Source organism: Pelobates fuscus, chromosome 1 (genome assembly GCF_036172605.1).
Source record: "Pelobates fuscus isolate aPelFus1 chromosome 1, aPelFus1.pri, whole genome shotgun sequence".
NCBI lineage: Eukaryota > Metazoa > Chordata > Amphibia > Anura > Pelobatidae > Pelobates > Pelobates fuscus.
The window spans coordinates 462,557,660-462,573,377 of record NC_086317.1 but is presented as its reverse complement, the minus strand read 5'-3'; positions in this window follow the sequence as shown (position 1 = coordinate 462,573,377).

The following is a 15,718-nucleotide window of genomic DNA, read 5'->3' as shown; positions in this document are numbered from 1 at the left end:
CATTTGATTCTTTAATTTCCAGAGGCGGGGGGCAGTGCAATGCCCAATTAAAATAGTTTTAATAGTTTTTTTTTTTTATTCAGTTTTCCTATAATCTGCTACACTAGAGAAACATGGTTCTGTTCTCTCCGGTACTAAGGAAGCGCTGCCCTATTCTCCCAGCACTAGAGGAGCAAGGTTCCATACTCTAAAGGACTCATCAAACAAGGTTCTATATACAAAAAAAAAAAAAAGGAAAGAAAGAACTATTGTGCAAATCCATGATGCTTCAATCCCCCTGTTTTTGGCATCTCCAACACATACAAAATAGTGCACAAATAACAAGTAATATTGGGTGAGAGCAAACACCAGTAATATTTACCAGTTTACCAGTAACTGAAATATTAATAAGAACCGGAAATCAATTCAGAGACAAATCATAATGTATCAACCAATATACATAGTTACAATTATCTTATTCACTTGCATGCTCCTGAGCCGTACGAAGCTGGCTCACGCTATATAGGCTCCAATCAAATAGTATAGGTGGATTTCCCAGTTGTGACCCAATGGAGTTCCTCTGTAGTAGCTTGTAGGTAAAGATTTTCTTCCAGATTCAAATTCCCACCTAAAAAAAAAATGAGTGGAAAAGACAAACATACATAAATAAATTGTATCTCTGTATATTGGTTGATACACTATGATTTGTCTCTGAATTTATTTTAGGTTCTTGCTAATATTCCAGTTATTGGTAAACTGTATATTACTTCTGTATGCTCTCACTGAGAATTATTTATTATTTAAGCAAGGTTCCATACTCTCCAATACTATAGAAACAGATTTCTATCTTCTTCTGTACTAGGAGAGCAAGGTTCCATACTCTCCTGTACTAGGGAAACAAGGTTCCATACACTCCGGTACAACACTAGCAGGGTTCCATACTCTCTGATACTGCACAACCAAGGTTCCATACTCTCCAATACGAAAGAAGCAAAGTTCCATACTCTCCTGTACTGGGGATGCAGGCTCCACACTCTCCTATACTAAGGAAGCAGGCTCCATACTCCTATTATAGAGGCTCCATAGTCTCCAATACTAGTGAAGCAAGATTCCATACTATCTGATATTAGAGAAGCAAGGTTCCATACTACACAAGCAAGGTTCCATACTACACAAGCAAGGTTCCATACTCTCCGATACTCGAGAAGCAAGGTTCCATACTCTCCGGTACTACACAAGCAGGGTTCTATACTCTCCTATACTAGGGAAGCAGGCTCCACACTCTTCTATACTAAAGAAGCAGGCTCCATACTCCTATACTAAAGAAGCAAGGCTCCATACTCATATACTAAAGAAGCAAGGCTCCATACTGTACTAGAGAAGAAGGTGCCATATTCTCCTTTACTAGGGATGCAGGCTCCACACTCTCCTGTACTAGAGAAGAAGGTGCCATACTCTCCTATACTATAGAAGCAAGGCTCCGTACCCTACTATACTAGGAATGCGGGCACCATACTCTCCTATACTAGGAATGCGGGCACCATACTCTACTATACTAGGAATGCGGGCAACATACTCTACTATACTAGGAATGCGGGCTCCAAACTCTCCTATACTAGAAAAGCAAGGCTCCGTACTCTCCTTTACTAGGAATGCGGGCACCATACTCTCCTATACTAGGAATGCAGGCACCATACTCTCCTATAATAGGAATGCGGGCTCCATACTCTCCTATACTAGAAAATCAAGGCACCTTACTCTACTATAATAGGAATGCGGGCACCATACTCTACTATAATAGGAATGCGGGCACCATACTCTCCTATACTAGGAATGCGGGCACCATACTCTCCTATGCTAGGAATGCAGGCACCATACTATCCTATACTAGGAATGCGGGCACCATACTCTCCTATACTAGGAATGCGGGCACCATACTCTCCTATACTAGGAATGCGGGCTCCATACTCTCCTATACTAGGAATGCGGGCACCATACTCTCCTATGCTAGGAATGCGGGCACCATACTCTCCTATACTAGGAATGCGGGCACCATACTCTACTATACTAGGAATGCGGGCACCATACTCTCCTATACTAGGAATGCGGGCACCATACTCTACTCTACTAGGAATGCAGGTTCTATACTCTCCTATACTAGGGAAATCGGGGCCTGTACTTTCTTATACTAGGGGTATCATGAATCCGTAGAAGATGCTTACCCAATACCCATCATGCCATAAAGGCACTGCCACAGAGACATACAACATCCACATGTCTCTCAGTACTTGGATTAATGACCTGTTTTGAAGGATTCTGCTTGTTGTATCCCCTTTAGTCAGACGGGTGATTGAAACACATGAAAATGAACAATCTTACAATCTAAGACATTGAGAAAAGATAGATTTTTTTCCCCCCCAAAATGAAAAATGAAACCACCTTCAAGTAGTTTTTGAAGTTTGGCAGTAAGAAAAAATAAAAAATAATATCCAAGAACGCTTTTATATGTACCACAAAAGAAGATAAGTGATACATGTAATAGCAGGCTTTTAATTACCATTACACAAAGGTCTTCAATACGCAGTGTGAATGTCCAGGAGCGATGGCTGGAGATGTATGAATTGCCTTTGTATGCTTTTTATTGAATTGAATCCCAATATGTGGAGACAGAATAAAAGCGGGCAGGTCTGTAAGGGTTGTTTCATGCCTGCGGCCGCTGACCTCTCACAGATGCTGTTACATAGTAGCTAGAATTTATTATGGGATATTTGTGCTTTTTCCCGTGTGCAAGCTCTTAACCCCAAATACATGGCTGCTGGCTATATAGTATTCATTAAAAACCCAGCAGATCCATTATCAAAGACTAATTATATGGCACTAGGTAACATTTGTACATTATTTACCATTTCATGTTTAATAGTTTTATTTCATAAAGTGTCACAGGCAGTGAAATGTCTTTACATATATCAGTTTGAATAAGTATTCCCAAGAGATCATTAATTTATATATCTTAGCTGTAGTAGATGTTGCTATAATTACTCGTACTTTTTAGAGCAAAGGAGGTTACTTGGAATTGCATCACAATTTTGATTGGCCACTTTTGAGGACATAGGACCTTAGCTGGGGTAAACAACAGGAAATATCAAGTAAGTGCATGCTTGCCAAAATCGACCAATGGAACCGCACTCAATTCCAAACTAAAAACAGAATCAGTAAATCCAGAGTAATATCACAGTGTAAATCAAATCTTGAGGCACATGCAGTGTTCAAACAACAGGCAGTTTTATTGGATCAACAGAGGAGACAGAGCAGCGTTTCGACCTTTTACAAGGTCTTTCTCATGTAAGTGCATGCTCAAGCATGATACAAAATGTTCTCACGTGTCCTGTACATGTGCAGTTGTGCTTTAGAACACCACATTCAGGCTGGTTGGCATAGTTGTCAAGAACCAGAATGAGCCTCATCATCTGAGAATGGAATATATGCAGATTGTTTGCTCCCATGCCATCCAGTTGGCACAGAGTGGCATTTTGCTGCACATCCACACTAACCTCCCAATGCTTTCCTATGGAAAAAAACATTGGATTGGCTGAGATCAGCCAAAGAGGTAGAGCAGAATGAAAGAGACCATCACTACAAAGGAGATAAAGTTAGTAAAATTCACCTTTTTTTATCCTTGGCAGCGGGGGGTCGGTCTCCTAAACAAGGACTATAGCACTATAGCGTTAGCAATATGCATTCGGATTGCTAAATCTATGGTGTTCCTTTAATAAAGCCTTTTATCTTGGGGAAGAAGCTGTAACCACAAGTTCTTATCAGAACTATTTTTAAGTAAAATCTTTCAATGACTATCTTCATCAGAAAACTGCACCTACCCCACCCAGACGGGTGTGTGCTTTCAAGTCCATGTTCCAGCAAGTTGACTGTAAAACAAGACAAAATAGAGTCCTCTACCAGTAATGACTACATATTAACAAGGGAGTTCATGGGGACAGAATATCCCATGGTGCTGAGTCAGCCAAGAGTGAAATATATGCAGTTTGCTTAATCCCTTATAGACAGTTACTAAAACAAATACAATTGCTAACATTTTAGAATCTTTAAATTTAACATCGTAGAATAAATTAGCTGAATTGACCGCATAGCTGACTTAGAGGATTTTTAAAATGTGACTATTTTGACCTAAAATTTGAATTCACTTTGAATTTCTAAAAACTTAAATTTTAGTGAGTTAACTCTGTTAGGTTACTGCCATACGCAGAGATATTTTTTAAGTGTCTTTAATGTGCGCTATACGTTGATGACATTTTTTTTGCCATGATGGGTCCACTTTAAATAGACTATAGCGTCTATAATCCTATTTATTGAAAGCTTCCATAACCTCAAAAAGAATTTAAACTGGTCAGTAAACTATGTTTGTGCACAGTATACTATGGGGGCTTGCACTGTGGCCACAATATGTACATCCATGCTGCAGGATTGTTTGCAGATTTGGGGAAATCTCTATCTCTGTACCATAAAAGTAACCGAGACAGTGAATATAAAACTTTTTTAAAGAATTTAACAAGTTACCTATATGGTGTGTAACCATCTGGGTAGTTCAATTTGCAGATGTTAAAATTAGCTACTTCTCTGTATGTACATCGGTATCACATTTCTGGTTTATAAATATTAAAGGGTCTCTATTGGCCCCCCCACCCGTCCCATTGTAACCCTGCAACTCTAGGCATGGCAATGTTTTCATTGCAGGGTTAACTTGCCTCTAGAGGTGCTTAAAACTCCCTTTTTCCAATCAGATTGTCTCTGGAAGACCATCTGATTGACACAGTGTGGCATTTTGCAGAGTATGCGCACTAACCTTGCAATGTTTTTCTATTGGAAAACATTGGATTGGCTGAGATTATTGATCTTAATATTCTCAGCCAAAGAAGTGGAGCAGAATGTCAGAGATGAGCACAGGGAGGGAGAAATGGTAAGTTAAATTTACCTTATTTAAAGGGACACTATAATCACCAGAAAAACTACAGCTTATTGCATTTGTTCTCGTTAGTATAATAATTCCCGTCAGGCTTTTTGCAGTAAACACTGTCTTTTCAGAGAAAATGCAGTGTTTACATTATAGCCTATGGATAACTCCACTGGCCACTCCTCACAAGGCTACTAGAGGTTCTCCCTGGGGCAGTGCTGCACAGTGAACAGCACTGCCATTCAGTGTCTCCACCCTCACTGACAGACCTACACTCACTCACTGACAGACACACACTCACTGACAGACACACACACACTCACTGACAGACACTCACTCACTAACAGACACAAACACACCACACACACACTTACCTTACTGACAGACATATACTCACTCACTGACAGGCACACAAACACTCACTCACTGACACACACTCACTCACTAACAGACACACACACACACACTTACTGACAGACATACACTCAATCACTGACAGACACACAAACACACACTCACTGACAGACATACACTCACGAACAGATACACACACTTACTGACATACACACAGACACACACTCACTTACAGACACACTCTCTCACTGACACACACACACTTACTGACATACATACACTTACTCACTGACAGACACACAAACACACACTCACTGACAGACAGACAGACAGACACACACTCAGACACTCACTGGCATACATACACTCACTCACTGACAGACAAACACACTCACTGACATACATACACTCAATTACTGATAGAAACACACACAGACACTTACAGACAGACAGACACACAAACACACAAACACACTCACTGACAATCTAACACTCACCTCCATGGGGTCCAGTGTAAAGCAGCTCCTCACTTTTCCCGCCTGCCATTTAGTATGCCGGGGCCGGAATGACGTCATAATGCTCCCAGCCAGTGGTGTATCTTGGTTTTGTGCTGCCCTAGGCAGGACAAAACTCAGACACCCCCCCCGCGCACGCGCGCGCAACCCCCATCCAACCCTTCCCCCCTGCCCCGCCTTCTAAATACACACACATTCACTGACAGATACGCATACACAAGCTAACAGACATACACAGTCAGACACACACAGTCGGACACACACACAGTCAGACACACACTGTCGGACACACACACTAACAAACACACACAGTCGGACACACACACTAACAAACACACACAGTCGGACACACACACTAACACACACACACACAGACACACACACACACACACACACACACTATCAGACACACACAGTCAGAGACAGACACACACACACACTCACATTAACAGATTTTTTTTTTTTATTTACTCCCCCCCCCCTCCTTACCTTTGGGAATGCTGGGGGTGGGGGGGTTCTCCCATTCCCTGGTGGTCCAGTGGCTGCAGGGCGGCACTGGCGGGCAGGCTGGGCGGCCGGCGAGGGAGCTCTTCCCCTGAGCTCACTGCTCAGCTCCCTCGCGCGCCGCCCGCAGAGTGAGGCTGGGAGGCGGAACCAGAATATGACGTCATATTCCGGCTCCCAGTCTCACTCTGCGGGCGGCGCGCGAGGGAGCTGAGCAGAGAGCTGAGGGGAAGAGCTCCCTCGCCGGCCGCCCAGCAACCAGCCCAGCAACCAGCAACCAGCCCAGCATGTCTGTTAGCCGCAAGGCTAACAAGACATTTGCCTTGGGCATTTGGGGGCGGCGTTTTTTGCTGCCCCCTGGAAAATGCCGCCCAAGGCAAATGCCTTGTTTGCCTCACGGCTAATACGCCCCTGCTCTCAGCATTACAGAGGGCGCGCGAGGGAGCAGTGAGAGAGTGCTAGAACAGCCTCCCTCGCCGCCTGCCAGCTCCATCTGCTCTCCTCCTCTTCTCGCCCCTCTCACCGGCATTTAGTGGCAGAGCAGGCATCTTTCATCAAGGTAAGCGGGTGCCTGCTCTGCCTTACCTAGCTCTGCATCGGGGGCGCCCTGAGGTGGCCAGATGGCCACCTCCTGGCCCCCTTGTTATAGGGCTCCTCTCGGCGCCCCCACCTTAGGGAGCTTTAAGGATCGGCCCAGTGCTGGGGGCGGCTCAAGAGCGCTGCGGCCTCAGACAGAGGGAGCCCACCAGGAAACATCCTGGTGGGCGCCCCCAGCAGGCCGGCGCCCTAGGCGATTGCCTAGTTCGCATATTGGTGGGTCAGCCCTGTCTGCATGCATACACTGAACTTTCCTCATAGAGTTGCATTGATTCAATTCATCTCTAAGAGGAGATAATGATTGGCTGGGGCTGTGCTTGCTCTGCCCCTGATCTGCCCCCTTAACATTCTCAGCCAATCCTATGGGGAAGCACTGTGATTGGCTCAGACTACCACTTCTGATGATGTCAGCAGACAGCAGGCAGGTCGGAGGCAGACAGGGGCAGAGCCAGCAGCTGCAGACTTGAATACAAATAAGATTTTTACTATATTTAGGGAGACTAAATATATGGTGGTTTTAACACTATAAGGTCAGAAATGCATGTTTGTGTTCCTGACCCTATAGTGTTGCTTTAACCTTGGCAGCGGGGGCCCGGTCATCTAAAGTGAGGGGCTAAAGTAGTAGTGGGGGGTTAGGACTTTAGAAGGTTAAAAAGGGGCTAAGGGGAAGGTTAAAAAAATATATGAATACATTTGTTTTATATGTTAAACAAAAAAAAATGTTTCTTCCTCCTTAAAGCTTACCTTAGGCCGAGGAGGGGTAATCCGGTTCCATGTTTGCACTCCCAGGGCGCTGCAATACAAATTGCAGATACTCCTGGTCCCACGCCTCTCTCCTTCCTCGCCGCTGCGGCACTTCTACAAGCGCTGAGTGAAGCGGCGCGCGCAGGACGCACCTTCAAATAAGCTCCCTAGCTAGGTGGCGCCGGCCCTGCCTTTATATGTAATGTTTTTAATGCTTTATTCAATGGTTTAATTATCTGAAAAGTGATAGTTGCCCTTTAACTCTTGGGTCAGGACCTAGAATTCGTCCATTTGCTATTTACTGGTTCCGTCATTGGTCATGGCCTAAAATTGGGCCATAGGCTCTTTCACTGGTTCAGGCATAGGCATATCGCAATTATCAGACTCTAGGCAATTGCCTAAAGTACGATCCCTGCCTTCCAAAGTGCATTGAAGACCTCTTTCTTTTACATTGGGAAGTTACTAAAAGATAAGTGTTTTGCAAATTAATTAATGTCATATATTACATAAAACACCAAGTAGGGATTACTGAGGTCATTTTAAAATGGAGAATGTGTACTTAGTCTGCATGAATATGGTAAGTGATTTCTTAATGGCAATCAAATGATAAACATATCTCACAACACTTAAATCCAGAAATAATATTTTATATGTACATATAGCAATTCTACAACTATAATATCAAAGAAAATAGTTACCTGTGAACTACCCCAAATCCCTTTATATAAATGGAGGTTATTTATTAACTCAAATGGCCATTAGGTGGAAGCCCACTTGCCACATCAAGGCAAACCTATTAGGTGGGTCCTACACTAACTCTCCACCTTGCTTCCTTCAGTTTCAGGCAAAAAAAATATTGGAAAATACCCCTCTCTGTCTCATTAGAGATTTTTTTTGGACTATAAAAAAACAAAAAAACAAACAAAAACCAATAGGGATTTGGGGTAGTGTACAGGTAACTGTTTTCTTTGTTTTTACTGTATGCATTGGGGCTGATGTGTACTATGGTCATTGCTGCCGCCCAGGAGTAGTGGACGTTTGAGCGCAGGACTTGTTTTTGTGTATTTGTATTTGCGATTGTATCACACAGCCATGTTACAATGCTGCCGCCCATCCCATGTGTTCCTATTAAGGGTTAATAAGTATGTAGGGATGTATATAAAAAATACCCCTCTCTGTCTCATTAGAGATTTTTTTTACTGAAGCCGATAGCAGCAAGGTGAATTGTTAGTGTAGGTCCCACCTAAGAGGCCTTGACGTGGCAGGTGGGCTTCCACGTAATGGCCATTGGAGTGAAACAAAAAAACCTCCATTTGCCTAAATACGCATAGGAATTTGGAGTAGTGTGCAGGTGAAAATTGTCATTGTTTTTTTCTTGTTTGTATTGGTGCTGATTTGTATTATGGTCATTGCTGCCGCCCAGGAGTAGTGGGAGTCTGAGCGCAGGATTTTTGTGTATTTGTACTACTGTAATATCACATAATAAAGCTGTTCTGATGTTTTTAATGCCGGTCTAACTGATTCAAATGTTAAAACAAACAGACAAAAACAAAGCAACACATTTTTGCAGCGCCTGTATAAATGAATGGATATATTGGGCTTTATTTGAGATACCAATTGCCTTCTTTGGATTTTTGTGTCTCAAATGTCAGCTTTTTATAAACAAATTCACAGAGGCAAACCACAGGCTTTCAAAGGAGCCACCAGTATATCAACAGTATTAGAGTTTGTTTGTTGTTGTTTTTACCAGTGGATTAGGCAAATCTAAAATAGATAAGATATATAATCTCCTGCACAGCCCTGTGATAAGGGATAAAAACATCTCCTTGCATAGTGTGCCCTTTGAAAGCCACAGAAAGCTTTGTAATCTATTATCAAATAAGAACATGGTTGTAATGTACAATATCATCACATTGGATAATTCTGTAATAATGTGTATTTACTTCCATTGCAACTCCTTAAAGACCAATGACGGTCTATGCTGTCCTGAACTGTTTTATTATGACTGCAGGGGCTGAATCGAATTTCCATAGGGGGCTTTAAAGGGACACTATAGTCACCAGAGCCACTACAGCTTAATATAATTGTTCTGGCGTCCATAGCCTGTCCCTGCAGGTTTTTTAATGTAAACAAGAAAAGGCAGTGCTGCCTAGTAACACCTCCAGTGGAAGCCACTCGGACAGCCACCAGAGGGGCTTCCTGTGTCAGTGCATCACAGTGTGTAGCACTGACGTTCTTCGTTTCCACGTTCTGCATGGAGGCGCTAAATGATCCCCATAGAGATGTATTCAATCAATGTGTCTCTATGAGGAGCTTCTGAATGGCGCAGCGTTTTTCCCTGCATGCACAATGTTCTCCTAATGCTTTACTAAGGGAAAGCATTGGATTGGCTGAGATCATCAAGCTTCATGATCTTAACAATGGAGGCGGAGCCAGCTGCGGCGAGGCCAGCGCAATGTGGGAGAAAATGTGAGTTTAAACACATTTTCACTGCTCTGAAACAGTGCAAAGCAGTGCACAGGGGGGCAGGGTACCAAAAAAGTGGGTTTAACAGTCTAGTGTCAGGAATACATGTTCCTTTAAACTCTTTATGGACCAGATAGTGATGCCTGCAGATTGCAACAGTTTCCTAAAAACAAGATTACATGTAATAAAGCCTCGCAAATTATTATGTAAGTCTCTGACTTACTTTTGCTACCTAGCGATGGTCAGCTTTAGCCTTCTTTGGTCAGAAAGATCACTTCTCTGCTCAGGCATGCATACTTGGAAGGTTTGAAACTGTCCCAGAGAACATTTTTTCTCCTGATCCATGATTGTATGCAAAAGGTCTAAGCGCTACGGAATCTGCAATAATAATAATAATAATAACATGGCTGCCCTCATACAGCAAGAGCAACCTAGTAGATACACCAAATAAAGCTAGTTACTTATATAACTGCACTATACAGCGTTACTTAGAGAATATAATACATGTCATTCTTTTATTTCGAATAATATTAATAAAGAAATTTAAAAAAAGAATTAATATTACATTGTAAAGAGTCAGTAAAAGATGTAGCAAAATATTGACTAAACTCATTTACCTTTATTCAATGGGCGGTATGAATAGCTATAAATAGTGCCTGCACGGCTGTCGAGTAGGAACTCAGTTTAAAGATCTGTAATATTCACTATAAGCTTGCAGACTGGCTTCTGAGCGAAACAGAGCTCAGTCAGTGGCTCTGTTTCCCCTAGAGCACAGTAGGTGCTAAAAAAAATATAAAACTAGTGGCATAGCACGATTTCTGTTATAGCTTCAAACTGTGACACTTTGTCTACAAATAGTAAAAAAAAAAAAATAATTTCTTTACTCTGAAGCAAGGTTATTAATCTACGCACATTACTACAAGAGAATGAAAATTTCTCTTCAGAGAGCTGTGACTTCCAAACCACCCAACCATTGGGCTCCAATTGATCATTCAAAGCGTGGGAAGGCTTTTATTAACTATAATACTCAGTCTACACGGGGCCTTCAATGGACAGTCAAACATATATATTATTATACATTGAGTATTTTACTGATTTTTTATCTTTTTTTGCAAATCTTGTTGTTTTTTTTCAATTTATATTTTTATTGAATTTTCACATAGAAGCATTCATTCTCGTCAGAGTATGGCATTGGAAAACAAACATAACTTTTCTATTGTGCGTAAACAAGCATTTTGTGGGTGCTACGCCCGGTTAAGGACGTGTGTAAGCCAGTGGGTGAGTATGTGCCTGGTTCCCCCTACCTCCCCAAACTTAGAGACTCAGATCTGTGTGACATTGTTCTTGCCTGGGGGTCTGGGTTGTGGGCACAGAACCCAGGATGGCAGTATTATCTCTGGGGGGACTGAAGTGTAGAGGGAATGGGATTATGCAACTGGTTCATGTGTGGTCTGCTCTATATACTGGGCACTTGTTCAGAGTCTGCAGACACGAAGTCTGGTTGGCTGAAGCTGGGTCAGTGACGATCCCTCTCCGGAGCCTCCTTGTACCCTCATGCCGGAGTTTTGGCTGTTTTCCATATGCTCTGTTGGGGCTCCCTGGTCCAGGCGACGAAGAAGTGTCTCTGGGTCATCGGCAGATGTTAGTGTGACTGTTAAGCTCCAAGGTGCACTATCAGGGCACATCCCGGAATGTGTCACTGTGTCTAGGAGAGGTAAGTGGCTCCTCTTCTTCCTCCAGGAATTCCTCCGAGGTTTCCTCCAAGTGGCTCTCTGCGGGTGCCATTTTGGGAGGTGCTGGTGGAGTAGGCCTCTTATATCCCCCTGTTTGGGGGATTCTGGCACATGAAACTTGGTGCTTGTGCCCCATAGTGTTACTTGGGGGTTGGGGGGAGGTTATGGAGGAGCTTTGTCGGCGCTGGAAAATTGAGTATTTTATGGAGACTCTCTGTGTTGAAGCGGAGCTCCACATAAGCACGTCTAATCAGTCTCTCAGTCAGCCATATCCTCGATTGCAAATCTTATTTAATGTTTTATATTTTGTCAGGGCATGATGATTTTTTTATTTGTTTGAAGAAAGTAGATTGAAGAAATAAGATCTTCAATCAAGACTTCAAATGGGTGGGGTGGAGGAGAGGCTAATTTCTTGGCTGTACCGGATTTGTTGTGGATCCCATGGAGCCCCAAATTTTTTTTTAATTACCACTACTACTACCATAAAACGATAAAGTAAATCACGGTGTACAGAGTATAACAATATGCAACTAATTCACCGTATAATGTGACTTCTGACAGTAATTCCAGCAAGTTTCAAACCAGCTTAATATCCAGTTAGATTTCACTGCACCAATAGATTGTTAGACTTCTTTCTAAGACTCACTAATCAGCCAGTACAACCGACGTCTGTTACCGCTGTCCTCTGATCGTGCTCCTCCTTCTAAGCACACTCTCCACCAGTTCACATCCCGGAAGAATTAATTCACATACAGAGTAGCGCCTGGATTTAGGACCTAAATCCTGTGTACCAGGCTCTCAAATGGCCTTGAATAGGATTTATTATAACCAATAATATATGAATTTACCTGTCTATATGAAGATGTAAGTAGGTGTAAGTTGATACAACACAAGTTATTAATCCTTATAATTCTAAAAATATTTTACGTGTGAGAAATTGCATAGTGACTTGTCCTGATGGTCGGTCGATGTGTCTATCTATCCATTTCTGCAAACAACTCTCGCTTTCTCCTTTCAGCTGTTTTTCCAAATCGCTCTTTCCACAGGACTACTTGCTAATATTACCAGGGTGACCCTGCTGCCATTAGAATGTGCACCTGACGACCGACCCTTGCTTGGAAATTGCTCTGTGTGGGGCTCTGAGAGACAGTGCGACAATGTGACAGGTGCAGAGCAGATAAACACATCACAAATGGCCTACGCTACAAAGTGTGGGATTTGTGGAATGATTCTGAATGTAAACATAGCTATTTTAAAGAAGCTACCACGTGGTGAAGGAGTGGCATAGAATGAAATACAAGTCCAGTTCTTTCAGTGAAGACGCATTTGGTTTTGAAAATCATGAACGGAGCTTTGGTTTGTTTCACTCACATTTACTGATGAATGTAACTGTTGCTAAGAGTTAAATTATATATCCCATAAACCTCTGCTGAGCAAAGGTTTCTGGGATGTATCATATTTTCAACATTCCAATTGATAATAATTTGATCGCTAGGATTGGCTGGCAGGTGCCATCTACTTCCTGGTCTGTAATGTATTTGAAACAAGTACCTTGAAAGGCCTTGAAAGGTCATTTAAAAATATATATATATTTATTTGTTTTTTGCATATTTTTAATGCATTAGCAAAATAAATAACTCATTTGCAAATGAAGGATAGCCTGGGGTGTCTGTTTAATTCCCAATATGGTAAAATCTCACAGGGTTATTGAGTAAACTGAAAAAAGTTAGAGATTTAAATATATGTTATTTTTTTTACCAAAGTAGCTAAACTGAAAATATAGAATAACATTGTACAGTTAGTCTGTTTTTGACAACAATTCTCGACAACCTACTCTTTAGTGAATGACCTTGTGAAATTTTTATTTCTCAAAATATATACTGTACTTTTTAGTATGTGAACCTGTTTATTGGTATTAGAACTCCTTCCTTAACTCCTAAAACCAGCCTGCTCAGTTTTTTTTATAATGGTACCCCTGCCTCAATTGAATCTGTCTTTATAATGGGAGCTGTAAATAAAAAAAAAAAATAAACACATTGTAACACTCAAATGATATCACACACGTCTATTCAGTAACCTGTTGCCTAATAAAGACCTAAAATCATAAACACATTATGGAATTTTACATTTATCAGAACTATAGTAGACACTTTTTATACGGCTACATTTACACGCAGACAAGAGAATAACTACTGTTGGAGATAGTTTTACCTTAATAGTAACTGTCCGGTTTGCATTTCTTTATTCCGTAACTTAGAACAGAGTCTGTGCTGCTAAGTCCCTAAGCAACACACAATTCTTTTGTTAAATCACTTCTTTTTAAAGTGACAGATGTGATGTTCCCTGAGGCATCTAAACAGCTATCAAGGGAGCTAATGTCATGTTGATTTAATTTCTCTTTGAAATTTAAATGTAAAAAAACACCACACATTCAGGAAGAGATGTCCACCTTAAAGGTAAATAGCCATTTAACAGATGCTAAGAGCAGGGAAGGGCTTTTCTTAATCTAGAAAGAAAAAAAACTGGTATTTTTTTTTAATTAAGTAAGCTAATTTGTATAATTAGGCCACGTTATTGAGTACCTGATTTGGTCACGGTAAATAATAGCCTTTCATTAAAGGGGAAGGCTTCACAGTATGATATTTTTGTAATGATGATTAATTGTCATCTGTGCCTTAATTGTCCCAAATTTAAATAACAGGTGACATTTATTAATATATGAGGGTCGTGATAAAATAACTCTGGGGAAATTAGTCTGCTGGATTTCGGCATTTAAATATTTTTAAGACTATTGAGAAACATCAGCTATGGAAGAAAAATTACTACTGGTGGGAGTCTGTGTTTCAGCCAGAGATCACACCTTCCAGAGATTTGTTACATTAAACGTTATTCGGAATTGGCCTATTACTCGTTAATCTAACTCGCCTGACTTTACCTTGTTGTAGCACCCGAACAAATAAAATGCTCCCACATTGATACAGTTTTACCGGAAACTCAACAATGGTTTCTGGATGGACTGGATTTACATCCAACACTGCGAGGACATAGACAACCAAATTTAATTCTGGCTTATGGAGACCCAAATTGACTCATTGCAGATATATCTTGGTGTATATTCGTACCTCTATGTAAAGATCTTCCTCAGACAAGTCCAACCCCTGTAACTCACAATGACGAAACATAATAAAAACGACAATAGACTGTTGAGTTGGGTTGACTGTTGAGTTGGGTTATGTTTACATGTTATCCTGATGGTTCAAGCCATTTACACACAATGACTATAAATATGAAAACTATAAATAAAGACAAAGGAAGTTATAGAGTTGTGACACTCAACATACAAGTTCTTTGACTTGGTTTATTAGTTTTAAGTGCTTTATTACACTCTCATCCTTGCATGTAGGAGTTCATTTTGCACAAAAAGAATCATCAATAAACAGGACACATCACAAACTGTCATTGGGCATATCTTATTTATCAGCATGTCTACTTTCCTTCTCCGGTTTATTTTCTTCTTCCGACCAGCTGTCACCTTCTTTCCTTTTTGTCACTTCCACCATTCTCAACCAGCCTTACTTTCTTTTCCAATCTCCAGTGTGTTCTCTCCATATATGCATCCATTTTTTTTTTTTTAACATTTCTGGGGGAGGACTTAAGGCAAAACTTGTCTAATAAGTGTTGGGGAGTGGTGTGAAAATACAAATTGTAAAATGTTGTTCCAAAACAACTATTTGATTTTCTACTAAGTGACACCTGCATGCAGCAAATAATTCGATTGCAGCACTTAACCTCAATTTGAGTGTAATAAAAATATGACTTTTAAGCTTATGTTATCAAGCGCACTGGAGGAATGTGTACAT